This window comes from Erithacus rubecula, assembly GCF_903797595.1.
Source record: "Erithacus rubecula genome assembly, chromosome: 2".
In the NCBI taxonomy this organism is placed as follows: Eukaryota; Metazoa; Chordata; class Aves; order Passeriformes; family Muscicapidae; genus Erithacus; species Erithacus rubecula.
The window spans coordinates 60,399,221-60,420,287 of NC_136685.1; the positions used below are offsets into that span (position 1 = coordinate 60,399,221).

Sequence of the window (21,067 nt, forward strand, 5' to 3'; positions counted from 1 at the left end):
CACTTGCAAATGTTGTTGACTTTAATGAATCATTGTGACTCACTGTTCTTAAAGCAGGGTGTGAGTGCACAGCAGCAAAGGCAGGACAGGATTCCCCTTGGACCTGCTCTCTGCATGGATATGCTTGCTGGGAAGAGACACTCCTGCTCTGCTTTTAGCTTTCAGCATAACCCCACCCACTGCCCCACTCTTACTATCATCCCTCCACTCTCCACAGGATTTCACTTGACAAATCAAATTGTCCAGCTGTGGACATGGCATTATTAGGTCAGTAAAAGGCTGTCAATTAAAAACCTTTCCCAAGTCTTAGAAAAAGAGAAATATTCAACAAATAACTCCTTATTTCAGCTGGGCAATACTAATAGAACATTTTCCAAGACACCTAAATCCTCCACTTAAAAGGCTGTCCATTATTAACTTTTTAGGAGTCATGTGGGAATATAAAAAGAGTTTGATGGAAGCTAAGCTGTGTCTCCTGGAGAAATAAGCAGCTCTGGTGGCCTGGATGGAAACCTCTCCCTCCTGTGACTGATTCTCATTCTCCAAATGAGAAGCAAACCTCTTTCCTCACCCCTTCACTGGCACCTGCAGCTCTCCCTGGGGAGATGAGGAGCCACCACTTCTGTCTGCACTTTCTTTCCCCACCATGAGCTTGCTTTACCTATCCTGCTGGATGAATAATACACCCCAGGAGAGGGCAGGACACACTTGTGCAAATCACATTGACAGGAGGGGCCTGGGCCAGGGTCTGAAGGGAAACCAGGACAGGGGGCAAGGGAGACCTCAGGACTCTGGGGCAGGAACTGCTGCTAGGAGAGGGGTGAGCAGATGTGGCATTTGAAGCAACCTGATCTGAGGCAGAATAGGACATCTGGAAGGACAAATACTTTCTTTTACTCATCCCTACATGAATTATCAAAGTAAAAATAAATCACAATTATAATCAATGTGCAAGTTCTAAATCATTGCAGCTCTTTAAATCTGGGGAACTGGGGCAAGTTGGACAATCTGGAGGCTAAATTTCTTCCTAAAATGAGGCACAGTCTTCCAGGTCATTTAGGTACCTGCAATCACCGAGTTATATAAGCATATATTCTGTGCACTTTCAATAACAAGATTCTCAAGGTGTCTTTGATTGGCAGCCTCAGAGTGAGAATATTTTACTCCATAAAATTTTATGTGTTAAATGAAGACTGTCTTGAGAAGCAGTATTTTTTAGAAGGAATAATTGAAACTAACTTTGCAATCTACAGCAAGTTTCTGATCAGATATGCCAGATTTTTTTCTCCCCATTGTAAAACCCCCAGCAAAACACCAGGTCACAGCTATATGTTAGTTCAGAAGTCTTGATTTATAAAAGCTTTGGGTATCCTCTGCCTATAAACTTTCTGTACATATGCATGCACATGTGTGCATATTCAGTAACAACAACAGGATTTGGTAGATCTGAGTGTTCCTGCTTCTTTCAAAGTTCAGCTTTCTGATGGAAAATACTTTGTACAAACCTCTGACTTTTACTATTCTTTCCACATACAAGAAGGTATTAAGATTATTCATTTCTTTCCATAGCTAAAGATATATTTTCCATGGAGCCTGATAACGGTACCCAACATCAAAGCTCAAACTGAACTTAGTTACTCTGTTCCACTCCAGTCACAGTCTGTAAAGGAAACCAGGCATTTCTATAAATGACTGTGCATTGACAGACTTCCAAACAGGGCTGCTGTTTGTGTAGACCTCTCTGGAATGAATCCTGTGTGCAAACAGACCTTCTCCAGTTGGAAGCTGATCAAATCCCAAAATTGTTATCTCTCAAAAAGCTCAACCTTCCTTTTCAGCACCTCTTCTGGTAGAAAAGAGTTGTAAACCTCTGTATCTACACAAACTGTTTCAAATAAACTGTTAATGTAGTTAACCAATGTTAACTAATGTACCCAGGAAGATTTATAAAGGTTGAGGTTTGAGCATAAAACTAATGTGTTGATAGTCAGTACCACTTTGACAACTGGATTATTCACAATTTACATTGCTGGATATTGATTGGACAAATGGGATTGAAACAGCAACAGAAATATATTCAAGTGACCGAGTCTTGGTATCACACTGGTGTCCAGTATCACATTCCCATGGGCTGGGTACAGGCTGTGAGAGGGCACATAGCTCATCACAAGCACAGATTCACATGGAAATCCAAGACATCACAAAAATAGATACCAGAATACCATTAGGGGCTGTAGAAGATTTCTGTCTTTGTGTTCGACCGGGCAACAAACGCTTATCAGAATCTCAAAGGACACAATAGTGTTATCCTGAATGTGACAGGGAAGGCTGAGTTTTGAAGACAAGTTCTTCAAAACTGAGAGGGTAAAAAACAACTTTTTAAAAAGCCAATTTTCTTTCATTTTGAACTGAGGTCTCCTGATTGAAATCATAAACCAAAATAAAATTATTGCAGTTAAAAGAACAGAAACTAATCATGTAAAGGTAAGACTATTAAATAAACAAATATGGGCCATGCACTTGTTCACTAATGCATGAATATAGGAAGCAAAGCTTTCTTTTACTTCCTAATTCTGTTTTTAGATTTGACATGCTTTAGTGTGAGTAGGTGGCTGTCTTCTTCAGACAACCACAAGACCATGGAAAATAGGGAATTTCTCTCCCTGCTTCATTCCTGCAACTGGGAGTCCAATTCCTGCTTATGGTTTTTCATTGGCACCATAGCAAATCACTCCTTATTCAACAGCAAAAATGAATCAGGCAAGTGGCTGTGAGTGGCACTCTGTTCCAGTCTCCTTTTGGCACAAAGAAGCATTCTTGGGAAGATAATAAAAGGACAATTTATCTCTAAATAAATAAAAAAATGTCTGTCAAAATGTCTGTCACATTCCTTGTTTTTCATCTGATTCCAGGATGTTTCTACATTTGCTGAAGACTTTAGCAAAACATATATGTACCTAGGATAGGGACCATAGGGAGGTGGAAGAGAAAGAGATTTTATGGAATGGTATATTTGCAGAGGAAATACAGGATGGTACATGTACTAGGGAAAAATAAAAAAATTCTTCTAGAATAGCTTTTAGTTCTATAGGAAGCATTAAAAAGTCAGTGCTCAGTTCATTTTATACAACTCAGGCATAATAGGCAGTTCAACATTCCCAGTGTCTGAGTTCCAGTAAAAAAAGAGAGCTTAATAAGAAAAATAAGAAAAGAAAAACCCCATGAGACAGCAAGAGTTACAACCGGTGAGCAAAGCCCAAATCCCTGCCCAATTAACATCAGTGCAAATAAAATTTCATAGATAGAGCTGTTTGTTTATTTGATCTTTCTTTCCTTTCTCTAAGAAAAGCACGGAAAGTGGTGGGAGAAGTGAGAGATACAGAAATTCTCTGACAGAAGAAAGTTTTCAGTAATGACAGTTCAGATATTTGTAAAATACAGAGAGCACCATGTGTGCTTTCCAGCTGATCTAAAAGCTTTCCTTCTCTTTTTCTGTGCCTTGCACTTCACCATAGCCACAATACAATCTTCCACACTTTTCCCAAGTAAAAAGTTTGCTAATGACCAAGCCTGGGGGAATGGATATGGCCACAGCATTCTCCTGAGCTACAAAAACTCATGATTTTGACTGAGAGTTTTATTCACTTTTACTTCTCTGTTCATAGTGTACAATTGTGATTCTTTTTTTACAGTTCCTTTTACGCTATTGTCAGCTCTCTCTGGCTCCTTAAATAGATCCTCAGCTAAACCCCAAAAGTAAAGACCATACATTTTTTTTTCTTCTGAACTATAAGTATTTTAAGTACATTTGTGATGCCTTTACTTCACAATACCCTTTATTTTCTGTCTTTAATTTATACAGTTTCTCCAGAGAAATCATCAGGTGCAAAGGCAAGCAGCCAGATGTGGAAGTTATGATTTTGTACAAGCATTAGATATATTGTGATTGATCACTCAGACTAACAAATAGCAAGTGCTTAGAAGAACTCAAGAGAGACATATCTAAATGATGCGAGAGCAGAATACTTATGTCAAATACTTAAGACATACAGTTTTGCCTTATTCTAACACAGTTTACAAAGTGGGTCCCTGAGCTCCAAGACAAAGGAAACTAGTTTTCTTATGAACATCAGAGTCTAAGTTATAACCTATTACTGGAACATTTCCAAGGTCGAGCATTCATAAAGTATTTCTCCAGAGCATGGGGTCTTTGGTGTCTCATAAAGGCTGAATTAACAGTGCAGTTTTTTCCATAGATGGAAGGGAATTGATACTCACCTTTAAGCCCCTTACCTACTTACCCAAAATCCTACAGGAACTTCATAATCTGTAAACTTTACCTTTTGGTCAAATTTGGTTTGAATCAGGAATTTAATGCAAAAGTTGTTCTGTAGCTGTGAAAAAGAAGTGGGCACACAGCTTTCATTTGTGTGCACCACATACATGTAGGCACACACAGAGCATAACTGTGTAAGCCTTGTTTTCCTTTGAAACTATAATAAAATAAATGGATACTTGGCCAACTGGGTTTAATAGTTTCTCTACCTGTCAACATGTTTTTTTCCCCCTAAGATTACACAGATTAGCAATACAAACTTTGCAGTGTGCAAAGTTATTAAGTCTGGACTGTGAAGGGTGAAAAACAATCCATGAAGGGGAAAAATTCAGAGACCCATTTGCTGAAAGAAAGGCACCAAAAACATCTCATTTTTTCTGCAACTTCAGTTTCCTTCAGCTGTGCAAAGCTGTGGGAGTGCCAAGCAGACCAAGGTATTACATCTCAAAACAGTACCTAACTGCTGAAGGTTTTATGATGCAAAAACAAAGCCTGGAGATACTCACTGAAACAAACAACCCTGCATTCTCACTTTCAACAACAGCAATATGAACACCACATTTACGATTTTCAGTGTACAGGGAAACTGGGAAATTACTGAATGCTGTGCGAGAGGTCTTGCAAAGATACCATCTGGAGTAGCATGTTCTGATTTCAGAAGAAAAAGGAAGATTAATTCCATGATAATTAAACAAAAAAGGTTAAAAAGCTTGAGCCCTCTATCTGAATGAAGCAAATACTGAACAGGGCCATGGCTACAATGCATAGATATATCAAGATGGACAGCTATTTAAGGTAAAGGACAATGTCAACACAAAATCATTCGTCCATGAATACAATTAAGCATGTTGTTTGCCAGCTGTAAGAACACTGTAAGAACACTCAGTGGCCTCCTATATGGACAGTGGGTATCAAAAGGTCAACTTTTGTTAGGTAATTGTTCTGTTTATGAGATGTTATTACATCCTTGCCTTGAAAGGAACTGAATATGAAGAGGCAGATAGGGTTCACCATTCCTCCTCTGAAACCCTAAGGATTCTTGTATTCCTGATGCCTAAATGCAGCAGACCAAAAGCATAACTGAAAGCCTAAGGGACATTTTCAAGGAGAAATTTTTTGATTCTTGCAGGATTGCAAACAAAATATTATTTTCTACTTTAAGTTTCAAAGAGGAAGAATGAGTGTCCCTTCTTCACTATACCTGTAACTCTGTTTTGCAAACAATTAACATCTCCCTTCAAGACATGCAAACACAGAATCATAGAATGGTTTGGGCTGGAAGGGACCTTAACAATCATCTACTTTTAACACCCTGTCTTGGGCAGGGACACCTTCCATTTGACCAGGTTGCTCAAAACCCCATCCAGCCTGGCCTTGAACACTCCCAAGGACGGGACATTCATAATTTTCCTAGGCAACCTGAAGTCCATCACAGTAAATTTTTTACTAATTTTCAAAAACTTAGCCTCTTTCCATTTAAAGCTGTTAGCCCTTGTCCTATCACTACTTACCCTTGTAAAATATCACTCTCCAGCTTTTTTGTAGGCCCCATTTACATATTGACCTCCAATCAACTCTTCAGACCAGCTCCCAATTCTACCATTATCATTTCCCTTTCACCTGATTTGGTCTCTCAGTAAACATCTACAGGTGTGGGATTTTAAATTATTATTCCAAAGAATACTATTAACTACCAACACTTCTGTCTGTATGCTCACTTATATCATTTTACCAAGCAAGTTTGCCCTAGTTACTGTCCTAAAAACCTCAGCAATTTATAATAGATTCACTGTGAAAATTAAAATCCTTCTGCTTGAAAAAGTGTTAAGGTTTAGCATTTGAGAGTCTGATCTTTGCAGAGCAGTACAAAGAACTTTTTGAAGTCAAGAAGTCTATTTCCCAGCTCAAAGGCAGAATCAATTGCACTCCAGTTTTTCTGACTGATGAGCTTTATTTCCTCAATTCCCAGATTTTGATCCTACCCAACTACTGACCTAGCAATCATAAAGTCGACATTAGTGTTTAAGAGTTAAACAAATATTCAAGCCAATGATTTCATTTGTAAGCAGTAAAGTTCTACTGATGATTGCTAAGTCAATATTAAACAAGCTGGAAACATTTAAGTTCTAGCCAACAGAGCTTCCACTTAAAGTATTGTGTTATACCACACCTGTAGCCATACCTAAATTTATCCATTCTAATTAATAATTTTAAGACACAGTACATGATTTAGCCCAAGTATACATTTTTATCATCCTTTGTGACTCCTCAATAGTGCCGAAATACCCAATTGTTTCTTTTTAAATGAAAGCTTAAACTCTTATATCTATGGTTATTTGAAGAAGTGTAAACTAAATAGCTGTCTGAAATATTGTATTTCGAAAGACCAGGAATGGCCAGAAGTGCTAAGAGCCCTAATTGTACATGAACTAGATGAGCACTCCAGCTGCATTCTGCTTTCAACTACTTTTGAATCACTCCTAATCCCTAGAAATAAAATATGATTTAGGAAAGAAAACACAGTTTGAATTCTGCGTTTAGGTAAGAGAGAGAAGAACCAACAGATTTTTTAAAAATGTCAAAAAAAAGCATTTTTAGACTAAGCATTATTGTTGGGCTGCAGCAGGAGTGTTTTTCATGTCACAGGCTAAGATTATAAGATGTCTGCCTTAATAGCAATGTTGTGAACCCAGACTTTCTTAAAAATAGAAGTTTGTTCTTTTTTCTGGAAAACAATGAACTGTTTTGGAACAGATGTACAGAACTCAGCGAGATGACTCATCAGCTGTGCTCCGTTACAGTGGCTTTATCTGCAAATGTGCATAGAGGCAAAGCCACTGGAGAGTTGGAGAAGGAACAGCCGATCTACCGAGAGCTAATCACACTGGGCTATTCTTGGAGGAACACAGTGTTTGTACTTAATGACAAGAGTCACCAATTATTGCCTCTGCTAGGAGAAATGAACAGATCTGTGCAGTCATTTAATGGTGCTCTCTGCAAAGGCTCTATTTAAAATACTGGAACCTGTAATTTTCTAGCACTGACCCAATCTGGCAACTGAGCATTCTGCAGAGGGAAGGCATATCTGCTTAACTTAAGCTTGTTTTCTCCACAGCAGACATCCACTGCCCAGCATACTAGAGATACATATCATAATATGTTATTTGCATAAGGTTGCATTAAATTCAGGAAAATTGATTAAAATCTGGATTTTACTGACAACTGCTTGCATTATATCTGTCTTATGAGGAAATGAAAGATATCCCATCAGATTTCTCCTGATGTTAATGAATGACACTAACTTTAAACATAAAGAATGTAGGGTGAATCATGTCCTTATAACCAAAATAAGTATTGCAATCTCATTCCCTCTAATGTACAAATTAAAAGTCATTTTGTTTCATAAGTGAGTACTAACAACATTAAAAAAAAAAAAAATGGAGCACCCCTACTAGTAAATCCAAAACTTTCTTTTCAAATCAAACAATTCCACTGTTTTGTAAAATTTCTCTTTTGTGACTGTTATTAAAAAGTTTCATTTCACCTTTAAAATTCTCCAAAGTCAAATGTGGTTCCTCTATATTATGTGCCTTTTTCAACAGATATAGAACAAATGATATAAAGGAAGACATATGGTAGAAGACAAGCAAAGAAATTTGTATGATTTATTCATATAATTTTGAAGTAGCATATTTAAAATCTCGTCCTATTAACATCCATTGCCCACCTAATTACTATAAGTAATTGACAGCTCTCATTAGGAAGAGACAAAACTAAAGGGAATTAGGGTCTTGATCTTGCAATTGGATTTCCATGAGCCAATGCCTTCATTGTCTGGAGCCTCTTTGGCATATGTGGGCTCAGTCTGGATACAGGAGTCCATCTGTGCAAATGTGATTGCAAGATCAGGGCCTAAGTGATATCATGGGAATTAAGCAGATTCTGTTATTTGGAACTGATCTGCTCTAAAGTTACATAGCCAGTTAAAAGTTATCAATTGTCATGAAATAGAAGAAATATATGATAGATTGCTATTTGAATTTGGAGAAAACTGCACATGATTATTAATCCAAATCTGAAAGCAGAGGAAAGGATAATTTTTTAAATTTATTCTTTACTCTTTTGATGCAATTAGTGAATGTGGGTTTTTAAATTATTAGTTCCATTTAAATGCTATTGGGGAGATAAATACAGAAATCCTATTGCCATTTATAAAATCTATTCATACAACTTTCCCCCCACATCTCTTCAAATGTAGCCCTCAAGCTCCAATCATGCTTTTGGAGAATATTATTCTTTTTAGTTAAAAGCCAGGTTTAGGATCAAATATACCATATCATACATATTCAAAAGAACTTCACTCCTAGTTTATCCACATCTGGCTGATTTAAATTTATCTATGGACTAAACAGCAGTAAGTCCAATTGTGGTGCTGTGGCTAATGCATGACAAAGCAATAGTGCATGTTACACATGTCAATAAAGTGATAGGAAAATAATGAAAGTGGTATGCCAGAGATATAAAAAAGTATTATCAGAAATACATGCAAGGAGAAGTTATAAAATACCTTATCAAAGATAAAAGCATAATTGGATTTATGGCAGAGTAACTGACCCACACATACAGGCAAGTGCTTCTGCCTTCCTGTATTCACTTTTAGAGTCACCCCCTGTTCTTACTTGCTCATTTACTTTCATAGTATGTACGATCTATACACTAAATTGAAGCCAAGTCAATTTTGATACTTTTTTTTTTTTTTCATAGGTAACATAATTGCTCATGGGGTAATTACCACTGCACTTATCCACAGATTCTAACACCTGGAATATCAGATTTTGCTGGTTGGATCAGGAAGGCAGCTGATCTCATGACATTTGTGGCTTCATACTTTCTGCTCTTACTGAAGCAATAATGGATAAAGGAGACTTCTCTGCCTCCAAAGCTGCATTTGCACCCTTCCACAAAACTTTTACCTCTACTTCATGTGTTTTACACCTGATGAAATCTTCCCCTTTTGTTTGCAGCTTCATCTCAAGAATCCAACCTGCCTGAGATATGAAAGAGTTGATTGGCAGGAGTCAGTTGTCATTATCCACACAACTGGGAAAGTAGATCCTTTCTCTTGGGGCAGTTAGGTGTTTTGCTCAACTTGCATTTTCCACTCATTTGATACCTCAGGCCTGTATTGTCTACCTACCCCTTGTAGCACAAATGAAGCAACCTCACTGGCATAGTTTCCTTTCCAAAGACATCAAAATGTTCCCTGAAGTACTGCAAAACTGTGGAGGAGATATGCTTTTTAAAATGCTTTCAAAAAAAACCTCCTGAAGTTATATTTTACTTCTGTGTATCTTTCCTGGTCTTGTGTTAGAACAGGAAAAAGGAACTCCCAGGAAATAAAGTGGAATTTCTGTTGTCTATTCTGTAAGGTCACTGTGTGACTGAGTGGCTGGCTTAAAAAATAATACACCAAAAGGAAAAAAAAATACTTTTCCAATATTTTATGTGTAGGGCATGAAGAATGATAGCCTGCATCATAAATATTTTCTTTGCAGATGAGAATCTGGAAGAGGGCTTGATGGCTGAGAAGAATGGAGTTTATTATATTGCAAGAAATATGCAAGAAAATCAGATTTTACAGGAAGATCAAAATGCTGTTAGAGCTCTGTGATCAACTACTTTTGAGCTTGCTGGCAGAACTGAAAAATAAAATGCTAGACTTGAAATTAAGAAATCTGGGTTTTCCTCATAAAAAGAGATTTTTTTTTTCCTTTGTGAAGTTAATGATCATTTCATAACATTTTTATATAAATCAAGCAGTAAAACTTAATCACAGCACTCAGCTTAAATGATACCCGGTCCAAATAGACCTCTTGTTTAATCCCGTCTGAGAATTAATTATGTTGTAGATGGCAATTGAGATAACTTATCTACACTGTCGTACATCAAAAAATCTGCCATAGGCAGATTTAGTGCTACTAAATGTATACTAATAAAAATAATAAAAGTATATACTCAAAGAGTTAGTTAGCTGGGGAGAAGATGGAAAGAAACTTTCAATGCCAAAAGGGGGGGAAATCATAAGCAATGCTTTTCAAATCTTGGCTAGTAATTACCACTTATTCCTAGACAAATTGCTGGCAGGTTAAAGAAAAGAGGTCTTGATCCTCTACTTAATGGCATTGCTATTGTAAATTTTACTGAGAGGGTTACACCTATTTCCTCTAAATCAGAAGGCAGAAATGCAAGACAGGACTTCTGACCTACCTGGCCCCATTTTAGTATTCAATTTAGCAGGTCATACATAGCAGTCACAACTGTAAAAAAAGTATTTTGGTCAGGCATCAGATATTTTCTCTTGTCTTATTTCCTCATTCACAGCACTGATGCTTTTAAATTCTTGGTAATAGAAGTAGTCCAGGAAACATGCTTGGAATATGAGAGAACTCCACAGCAACAGAAAAACTCATACTTTACAGAGGATGAGTGGTCTTGGCTGAGCCTCTTCAGCTTTCTCAAAGGGAGAAAGTTGCTGCCAAGTAAAAAACTGGGAAGCCTCTTTAAGAAAAGCCTTTGTTTATCCTGTGCCTCAAAGTAACTGACTCATCTCTTCTGCTGCTTAGGCTAAGCTTGCTCCCTTTTTGGGAGCGCCAGGGCCAGCCTGGGACCTGTGGGCCTGTAGGGAACAAGGGCTGAACATAGGGTCAGGGACAGACAGGAGGGAAAAGCCTGCTCCAGTGCCTTGGCAGGGATCAGTATGGGACACAGGGATGAAGACAAAGCACAACCACATTGTGTGCTCCCATCTTTTGCTTTTTACACCTCTCTCACACCACTTTCAACACGGCCCAGACAATCGCACTTCTGTGGCAGGGAGATGATATTTCTTCATCAATTCTTAAAAGGTTTTAAAAATAAACTTCAAAAAACTAAATCTTGCCCTTTTTTTTGGTGACATGCTGTTTCCAGAATGCAATCTCTGAGTAAAAAGTCTTTTAATGTACATGAAGAAAAACATAAAACTGAATGTACAGATGTTCCACTATAAATACACATATATATGTTTACAGCATGCTCTCTCACACTCTCTCTGTGCATATCTTACAAAGCCCATTATATAATTTAAATAACATAACAGTGGGCAGTTCTGACATTGCATATAAATTGCCAATATGAGCAAGTAACAGGTTCCAACCCAGGAACCCTGTGCTAACACCCATGTTTCATTTTTCAGTGGGCAATATCATTAATACCCTTGAGTGATTAAGGTACTTTAGAAGGTTACTGCAGGAATGCTAACTATGTCCCAGGAAGAAGCTGGGCCTGTCATGGCATTATAATTTCAAATGGATTATACCAACATAAATTGAGAGTTATCATGCTGTGAGAGTATAGTTATATACATTGCTACAAATGTAGAACAGGCTCAATCTGTAGAGGTAAACACATCTGTTAAATAAATGACATGGCAATCCTGTTCTCTGCAAAAATACAAAATGAGGGAAAAAACCACAAATATGTATAAAAAAGCTTACTGGTTAACTGTGGTCTCACTAGTATCTACATAAATCTATCCACATTTGCTAATGAATATGGCATGATATTTACCTTTCACACAGGAATGAGGCAAGACATAATTTTAATGGTATTTGCAAAGTGCTATATAAGTGCAAATGATTGATAAAGCCAGTGAATGGCAAAGAGCCAAATATTTAGACTGAGAAGTGTTTAATCCAAGGGCCTTTAGAGAAAGCATTTCTCTTGTAGCTTCTTTATAGTTCACAAATCAAGAATTGGAAGCTTTTTACATATTCTTATATAGTGAAAAAATGAAGCAATTTAGCAACAAATAGTTGATCCATTTTCCTATCTCATGAGATATAAAAATAAAATAGACACATGCTCTGTAAGTATTACTCAGCAAATTCACTGAATTTCTCTCTCTTATAACTAAATAATGATCTATTTTTCTTTTCTAGGTTTTGTGTGGTCGTGTTATATAACATTACTTAATATTGTTACAGTAGTTTTCTCACCTTTAGAATGTCTCAAAACAAATTTCTGATTAATGAAAGATATCTCAAAAGGGTATTTCTTAAAAGAAGATAACACAGAAAAATTGGTACTGATAGAAATAAAGAACTCTAAATTATTCTACCTTGTCCAATAACATGTTTAGATTCAAGGATTTAAAAAATTGTTTAATCTACTTTATAGTCATAGCAGCAAATTCTATCAAAGAATTTGTTTTCAAAAAGCTCTGTGTAAACTTTGTCACCCACAAAAAATCACACTGGTTTTCAGGAAGCTGCAGTTTCACTGAAAGCTTGCAAATTGTAAGGATGGGGGAAGCCAAGGGGGAGGAACAGAGAAGAGAGGCTACAATTTCCTTGACATGGTGGAAAATACATATTAATAGGTTCACATTTCCATCCATCATGGTGGAAACACACTTTTCACTTCCTGTCATTGTGTTAATTCTTTGCTGCCACCATGGAAAAGACAATGTTTACCAGTCATTAAACCAAGACTACTGTTCAGGATTTTGGTGGGAGACAAAGATCCCATGAGAACACTCATCTAGAATGCAGAGGAATCAAAGACTAAATCACTTCTTCATTGGCTTCACAGAAAAATTGGAGCAGGAGATTTCACTCTCCAACTCTGACTAATACTGGAGTATGGTGACATCTCTCCTCCCAGAAGAATCTAATGGCCAGTCAGTTCTCAGATAAGATGACACAGCACCAACGTAATATTTTAGGGGGTTGATTTTACAGTCTGGTTCTCACAGCTCAGGGATATAGGAAATCTGGGTTCACTTTCCCATTCCACCACTTTTAAAAGGTCTGAGATTTCTCCAGTGTGGGACAGAACCTAGCCCAGAAATCTTTACATTTGCCAAAACTGAATTCTTGACCAGACTTAAATACTTCACACAGGAGCAACTGATGTTGTATTTAATTAAACACCCAAGTAGGAAAACTCCCTTGTGTCTTATACATAGTTCCACAGTGATAGTTTAATACCTAATCACCTTCTCATCACAATCACAATGAAAGAGCTCCCAAAGCCTAAGAAAATTATAAGCTTTTTTTGCTCTTGGTCTGAGATTCAGATTTTACCTAAAAGTTGAAAAGCACAACAAAAGATTAATTCTTTTCAATAGCAACAACACGCCACTATTATGAATTTCTATCATCTGCCACCACTACTAATTTGCAGATGGTAAGAAGAAAGGAGTGAACCATAAATCCTAATGTTTTGGGGAACAGACTAATTCAACATAAAATAAGAGTGTGGAGGAGTTGAAGACATAAGTGGCGTCTTCAAATGAAGAGGTAACACAATCAAGGTTTTTTTGAAGATTAGAAAAGTCTGGAGCTTGCAGGGGTAAGGTTGCATCTTTGCCAGGATTATTTTATTCAGGATGTATGTGCAAAAGGAACCTGCAAAGATAATAAAAGAAGGAAAGAAGTTTCTACAAAGCTTCTAGTATATGGATCCTTAGCCTCCATGGCCACTGATCAAATATCTGTAGGAAGTTAATCAAACTTTTCCACGGCCTTTAAGCTGTCAGTTTAGTATAGACATTCTGCCTGTTCAAACAGAAATTTTGGCATAGGTTAAGCCTACTACTAGTGATTGTCAATCACATCACCAACTTCTTTCAGTTAAACACGTTGCTGGGACTTAAAATACACTCATGGTATCCCAAGGGTTATTTTAAACTGGCATGTAAAATAGGACCTTTAGTATTATAGATATGGGTGCCAGCAATGTATGCTTTTGTTGTGGGTTTAGGAAAGGGCAAGAGCACAGCAGCCTACAGCCACCAAGGCCTTTCTGAAGTGTGCAGTGAAAAAATGCCACTGCACACAAACTGGTGGTTGCCTTCACCAGAGAACAGAAACAAGTTTAGTAGTAGACAGGGCTGGGTTTTCCCTCTCCCTCCCGAATTCTGTGCTTGCTGGGAATGTCTCTGTGTGAAGTATTATTCATCCAAGTACACAGAGAGCAGAGCAGCTCGGAAGTGATTGCACAACATAAGACTATATTTCCAAAGTGGGCACAGGCACTCCTGATATAAATCACAGTTGCAGCAGTGATAGGAAAAATATACAGAAGCATAAACTGTGTTGTTAAAGGTTTTAGTAAATTGTCAGAGCCTTGAGGTTGTTCAGGGATTTTTACTTGGTGCAGTTACTGGCTGCTGGCTCTCTTGTTATCAGAGAGAAAACACAGGGCAAAATCATTAACTGGATGCTGTGGGCAGGTTCTACTTGGTCCAATTACATGTGTATTAGTGCTTTTGAGGGAATGCTTTGTCTCCAGAGTATCTGGCAAGATCAGTGTGGTTCTCTAGGTGGATCTCTGGAAATTCAAGGGACTCCTTGTGGACTTCAGCAATAGGAATTATAATTGTGGGAAAGTAGTTTAAAATTCAGCTATAAAATGATTTTTTAAGAGCAAAAATCAATAACTACACTTTGAACTACTTGGGCACTGTGATAAAAATAGAGAAAAATCATTCCTCAGCAACAACTGGTCTTACTCTACGAAATTCAGACAAATCAATTAAGAATATGAGAAATATGATGTTTCCCAATTTATGTGCGCATGCATACACATACACAAAAACCAATAGTGATAAAATAACCCCTAACTAGCAACAACAACAAAAACCCAACAAAACTAAGCCACAACCAAAACACCAACTACAAGAAAACCCAAACCACATCAATACAACAAATGCAGATCTGAAAAAACAGATCATAGTTCAGGAAAGCACTTACAGAATATGCAAGTTCGTATTGCAACACATATTTTGAGAATTATAAATATAAGTAACTTGGTGGTTGGTAAAAAGTTTTCCTTTTGAGACACTTGTTTCATTTTCCCATCAGACATTACAGGAGTAATGGAATTCTTTCTCAGAGAAGCCTCTACCTTGTAGAATATAAGTAATAGAAGTCAGGTTTGGTTGCTTTAGAAATTCTGAGGGTTCTGGAGGAGACTTGAGAATTTCTCGTATCTTTGCCTATGACCTGGTTGGGCTTACAGGATAGATCCCACAGCTTGGAAAGTTGTAATGGACCAGATCACTCTCCATTTTGTCATCAGAAGCAGTGCAGGTCCAAAACATACAGCTTCCTGTGCCATCACTCACTATCTAGATGTCTTTTCCCATCCAGCAAGGCAGCTTGACATCCTAGAAAGATGTATACAAAGGTCTAAATGCTTCAAACTTTATATATAATATGTACAAATTTATGCAGTGTAATATTCTGCTGGAGTTCACCAATGTCACTATGGGCTGGAGCTTTTATATGAACTCTGTTACACATCAAGAGTGAACTATTTTCCATGTAATCTTCAGGGAGTCTTGCAGGAAAGTGGAAACAAGAGATCTGAAGATTAATTTCAGTGCCAGCTAGCAGGAATCTTAAAAATTATTCTATGTTACACATACTGCATTGCACAGCTGATTTCAAAGCTAAAAATGCTCATGAGTAATGTCTTTCAAGGCAATTTTCTTTATAAAATGTAGAAATGCATTCCAAGCTTTTTTATCAATAGAACAAAAAGTATTCACTGTCTATATTGAAATGGGGGAATCTAACAACTAAAACCAGACAAATAAGATTTGATTAGGCTATTTGATGAGTTCATCTTCAGTGTTCAGTAATTCTAGGACTGTGGCAAAACATCAAACAGCAAGAGAGTGCACTGATGTTGTTTCAACATGACAGCACTGTCTGGTCACAACCTCAGGAAAAAAGTACTCAAGATTTTATTTAGCCTTATAAACAGAATTTTTATGCACAAATAAGGATATAATTTAGTAGAAAATAATTCCTAATACTGGGTAAAAAAATATTTTCTTTAAAAAAATGAAAAAGGGTTGAAATTCTCAAAGAACATCTAGCCAAAAAGACTACAGACACCTCAGTTTCTACTTTGCTAGTGAATAGTAAAGTGTTTTCTTCTCAATAAACACTACCACAGTTCCTTTCACACATGCTGGCCTATGGATTGCTCTCCACAAGGCTTTAATCACAGGTCACAGCATTTGCAGATACATCCAGCTATGCATAAAACAACACAGAACAAAACAAAACTGTGGAAAATAAAAAGCCCACCTTCATGGCCTGTACTAGTTGCAAGTGATTATTTGAACCCATATGGTATTTGTGACCTGCAGATCTGTGACATTTACAATCTTACTAAGAATCTTTATCTCTGTCTCCACTCCACCACCACCCCCAATCTGCTTTAAATCTCCCTTAAACTATTTCCTTAACATATTCCTCAGGTTTGTCTTTTACAGCTCCCCCTTATTCCCAGTGTGCCCCTGCCTGCCTGCATTGTCTCAGGGCCATTACATTTTGGCCCTCTTGCAACCACAGATGGACCTCCTGGATTCCATCCTGGAACTCAAAGCCAAGACAAGAGTGACACACATTTCTCTTTCTGTCTTTTTATATGTAAAATAGTATATTTCTTTCTTGATGAGGAATTAGGACTCAGTCTCAAGTCTGTGTATATTTGTGAAGTCAGGGATGTCTAGATTACCCTCAAGGTTTAATGATAATTTTGAATTATGGATGCATTTCTATGTTATGTTCCTCCTGTCAGTTTTGCAGCTATGTAGTTATCTTAGAGAAGAGAGATGATGCTTAGCACAAAAAGCAAATATTATTTTTTACAAGAAAAACATATAATCACTGTGCTTTTCTTCTTTTTCTTATGCCATACAAACTTAAAAATGCCTTGTCTTTCTGGCTCATATTTTAGAACAAAGTTAGATAATGAAGATTTTCTTGAATGTGCCATCAATCTCAGTGCCACCAGCACTGTTATGCAGGGCTGTTTGAGAGAATTTTATGAGGTGAGAGAGGGAATAAATATGCCTTTTCAAAGAATTGCATATAGAACTATCCTTCTCCTATAGGATCTTACCTATTCTGATGAGCTGGGTAAATTGAACAGCTCCTATAAATAGATAGCTTGCCAAAAAACTGTGCTTCTATTATTAGATATTAGATAGATGACAACTAATCAGCATTCACTTTCCTAATTGCACTGCATCTGGATTCTTCTAAGTCCTCTGTAATTGTGTCTTTTAGGAGAGGAAAAATGGGAAAGGAAAGCTCTGCCAGTTTTATTTGCACATCTTTGCCAAAATTATGATTTAATAGCAATAAAATTTCCAACAGCAAGGCAATTTTTCCCTGTTTTTATCCCAAAGTCATATCAAGTGAACCTGAATCAATGATAAATGTCTACATTAAAACCATCATTGCTAATAGTATTCTATATCATTCGTCTTTTGTGCAATGTGACCAAATTACAATCAGCACATGACTATAGCTACTTGTGATTAATGATGGTTTTACTTAGTAACTGACAGTGAAGCTTCTGGGAGGAAAATGGCAATATATTTCAAAATTCAAAGTTATAAATTTTGGAAAAAAATAGCTCTATTTTCAAAGCTGTTAACATGTCTGCTGCTGCTTTTACCACTGTCAGACTGAAGTGCTTAAAATTACTTAAATTTTGAAGGGATTATTCCTCTCTTCTCAGGGTGGAAGTTTTGGCTTAGGAGGTCTTGAATCCTTTACAGACCATACACAATATTTCAGAAGAACTGGAGAGTATGCAGGGAAGAGTGTTGCAATTACTCAGGAAAAAAAATTAATGACCTGGAATAAAGTCTCTCTGAGAGCATGGTAAATTAAAAAATTATAGATAACCTTTATGAATGAATGAATTAAAGAGTAGACTTTGTGAAACACTGGAAGAAAGCTGTAAAAGCCTTCACTTGGGAGAAACTGATCTTGATAAGGTCAGAAGTGGATAAAAGCCATTTTTACCATCTGATGGCCACTCAGCAGATTTAGGCTGGTGTTTCTTAGTCTGGCACAGATGTTCACATCAAAACAAGCACTCCTGCTGATAATCCCAAGAGTCTGATCAGACAGAAAGACTTCCTGAGCCTCTTGCCCACAATTACTCTGATACTGAACAGCTGGGCAATGCATGAAAATACCTGTGTTGCCATTGCCAAATCCATTATAAGCCTGAGAAACCTCTGTCTGTGGAACTATCAGTCTGTAAATTGTGTCAGTACTATGACTATTTCAGACTGATAATCAAGGAAAAAGAAAAGAAGGTATGGGGTTTAGGTGGGACTTGCTACTGTATTTATCAAAGAACAATGGTTGCTCTCTACTGTCTACCCCTTGAGGAAGGCAGCAAAAAACATCTCTACCTCTCTGGGTACAAAGTGCTCCTGACTCAGAACTTTATAAAAAGTCTGTTTTGAAGGCAGAACACTAGATATTAGTGAGGTCTTTATAGAAACTTCAAAATCATACCCTGAATCATCGTATGCAAGGAAAAATCCCAGTCTTTTCTTTAAAACATCTAATTCACAGACAAATTTTGAAATACATGCAGAGCAGGGGGAACTCCCTCTATTAGCTGTTCCTGTGACCTTTTTCACAAATAGTTTTTCTGTCTCCATTTTCTGATAAGTTAATTTGGGATAATGATATTTACTTAGGTTCATGTAACTGCATTAAACATCTTATGCTCAAAAAATTAGTGAGCAACATAAATGTGTGATTTCATAGTGTGTTTGTTTTTCCTATAGATCAGTTATCTAAACATATATAAATGTGTATTCATTCACTCTCTCTCTCACTCTTTTTTCTACACATTTTGAAGTAAAGCAACTGGGAAGCCTAATAGTTTCTTCATTTTTGAGCAATAAAAGGAAATGTCATTATCCACTGGAATTTCACAGCATTTGGTCTTTCTAAGCTCTTTTTGAGACCCAATACAAAAATCAATCAGTGAGCTAAAGTATCACTTTCAATTTGTGGCACTTTTTTCCCTCTGAACTATATTATATAATTGATATCAGCTTTTACATGAATGCTATGAGCAATATGTAACTATAGAAACATACTTTCTAAAAACAATTAATTAGCTGATATTTTAAAATTAATTCTTATTGTGACTAGAAATGACATCTAGGAGACGGTTGAAGGCTAAATAAAAAAAAAATGGATTCTCTTTTCCTTTTGTTTTAACTAATAATAACTAAATGCTTCATTTTTTTTTAAATGGCAAAGATCTGTGAGTCAATTCATCATAATTTTGTGTGTGAATGACCACTGTTATTTTCCCCCCAGTAGGGTTCATTGTTATGCTCCAGAGAAGTTGGGTTGTCTGTGTTTAATACACTTGAGTCACTACTAATGCTGATGCAGATCACCACACATCTTATTTTTAAAATCTCTGAATTTAAAATTGCAGAAGGACAATGTCATACAAATTGATAGTACATTTCTTGTAAAATGAAGAGGTTTGTTCTGCAGACTGTTGAAATATTTGTATTACAAAACCATCCAGAGTAAAAATACTTTGGTTGATTCTGTTTCCTTTAAAAATTGAAAGCATCTTTACCCTGCACTACTCTTAGTTCCAAAACTGTCACAAGGTAACAGAACTGTGAAGACACAGTTAAATATATATGCAGTATTTTGTAGCAGAACTACTTACATAAAGTTCATTTTATTTTTAGCTCATAAATTCATTTATTCTTGCTGTAATTTTGATGAGTTAAAAATCAACAATGTAAGCCAGTGAATTAATAAAGATGTTGCCTGCAACTATTTGTATGGTAATAACAAATACTTTGTGACATTCAGACCCCGCTACATATCCATAGAAAATGACCTTTTCAATGATTTACAGGAATGTAAATCTGCAAATGGAATAAGGGAAGTTTACACCTAATTACTTATTCAGAGTGTCCCACTAAATGTGCTGCATGGCATAGAATAATATTATATGTAAAAGCACTCTCTTTCTTTCTTCTGATGCTTCTATTTTCAATGATTTTGTTCCATCTTTTGTAGCAATGACTTAGCAAAGCACCTTAAAGTCAAAGCTTTTTCTCTAGGATTAGTTAAACTCCATACAATTTAGCACATCAGAAAAACTAACACCCTCAGACATTTCTGTGCTCTTCATTTCTGTGATCATTTTTGTTCTCCCAATTAAACTATTGGAATCTAAATTATGTATTTTGACAAGATTGGTATCACATTCAAAAATCATTTTTAGTTAACATTCTATAGCATCAGTTGCACAGCCTATCACAATACAGTGTGCTATCATTTGGTGAGACTTGAATTTCAGATTTGTTTTAAAGCTTAGAAGTTATCATTGCATAGAGGAGAACAAATTATATCCATGAGGTTTTGTGGGGGGGGGAAAAAAAACACAACAAAAACAAATCAACAGATTTTATTTTAATAAGGAAAAGTGATAAAAATTATTTGTGTCTGCATTGCCTTAATAGTTACATTGTGGTGAAACCTGAAAAATATCATAAGAGGCTTGTGGCTATGAAGTGCTTGGGAAGTTTTCTTCCAAAATACCAGAATTCTTTTATTTTGTGTTTTTCTTACCAAAACTGATGCAGAAAATTGCTTTCACTCCTGCATCTGGAGTTGCTCTGGCGTTGAAGATTAAACATTAGAGATTGTGTATTGAAATCAATGTCAACAAATTGCTGTCCATTTACTATGCTATTTTTTTTTTTTTGTTATAGCTATTACTGTCATCAGATCTGCCAACCAGTAGCAGCCAGAGCTTTCATACTTTCTCCTTAAAAATTAACTTCTAAGCATCCTCTACTTAGAACTATAGTTT

General features: G+C 36.6%; 1 long non-coding RNA gene across 1 annotated transcript; it reads right to left on the minus strand.

Annotated features, from left to right (window-relative positions):
• Positions 1-990: 990 nt before the first annotated feature.
• Positions 991-5,924, minus strand: LOC306798708. The gene is made up of 4 exons (XR_013773454.1): positions 5,848-5,924; positions 4,902-4,984; positions 4,302-4,394; positions 991-1,660 (listed from the first exon to the last, which is right to left on the minus strand). It is a non-coding gene; the product is annotated as an uncharacterized lncRNA (long non-coding RNA).
• Positions 5,925-21,067: the final 15,143 nt, after the last annotated feature.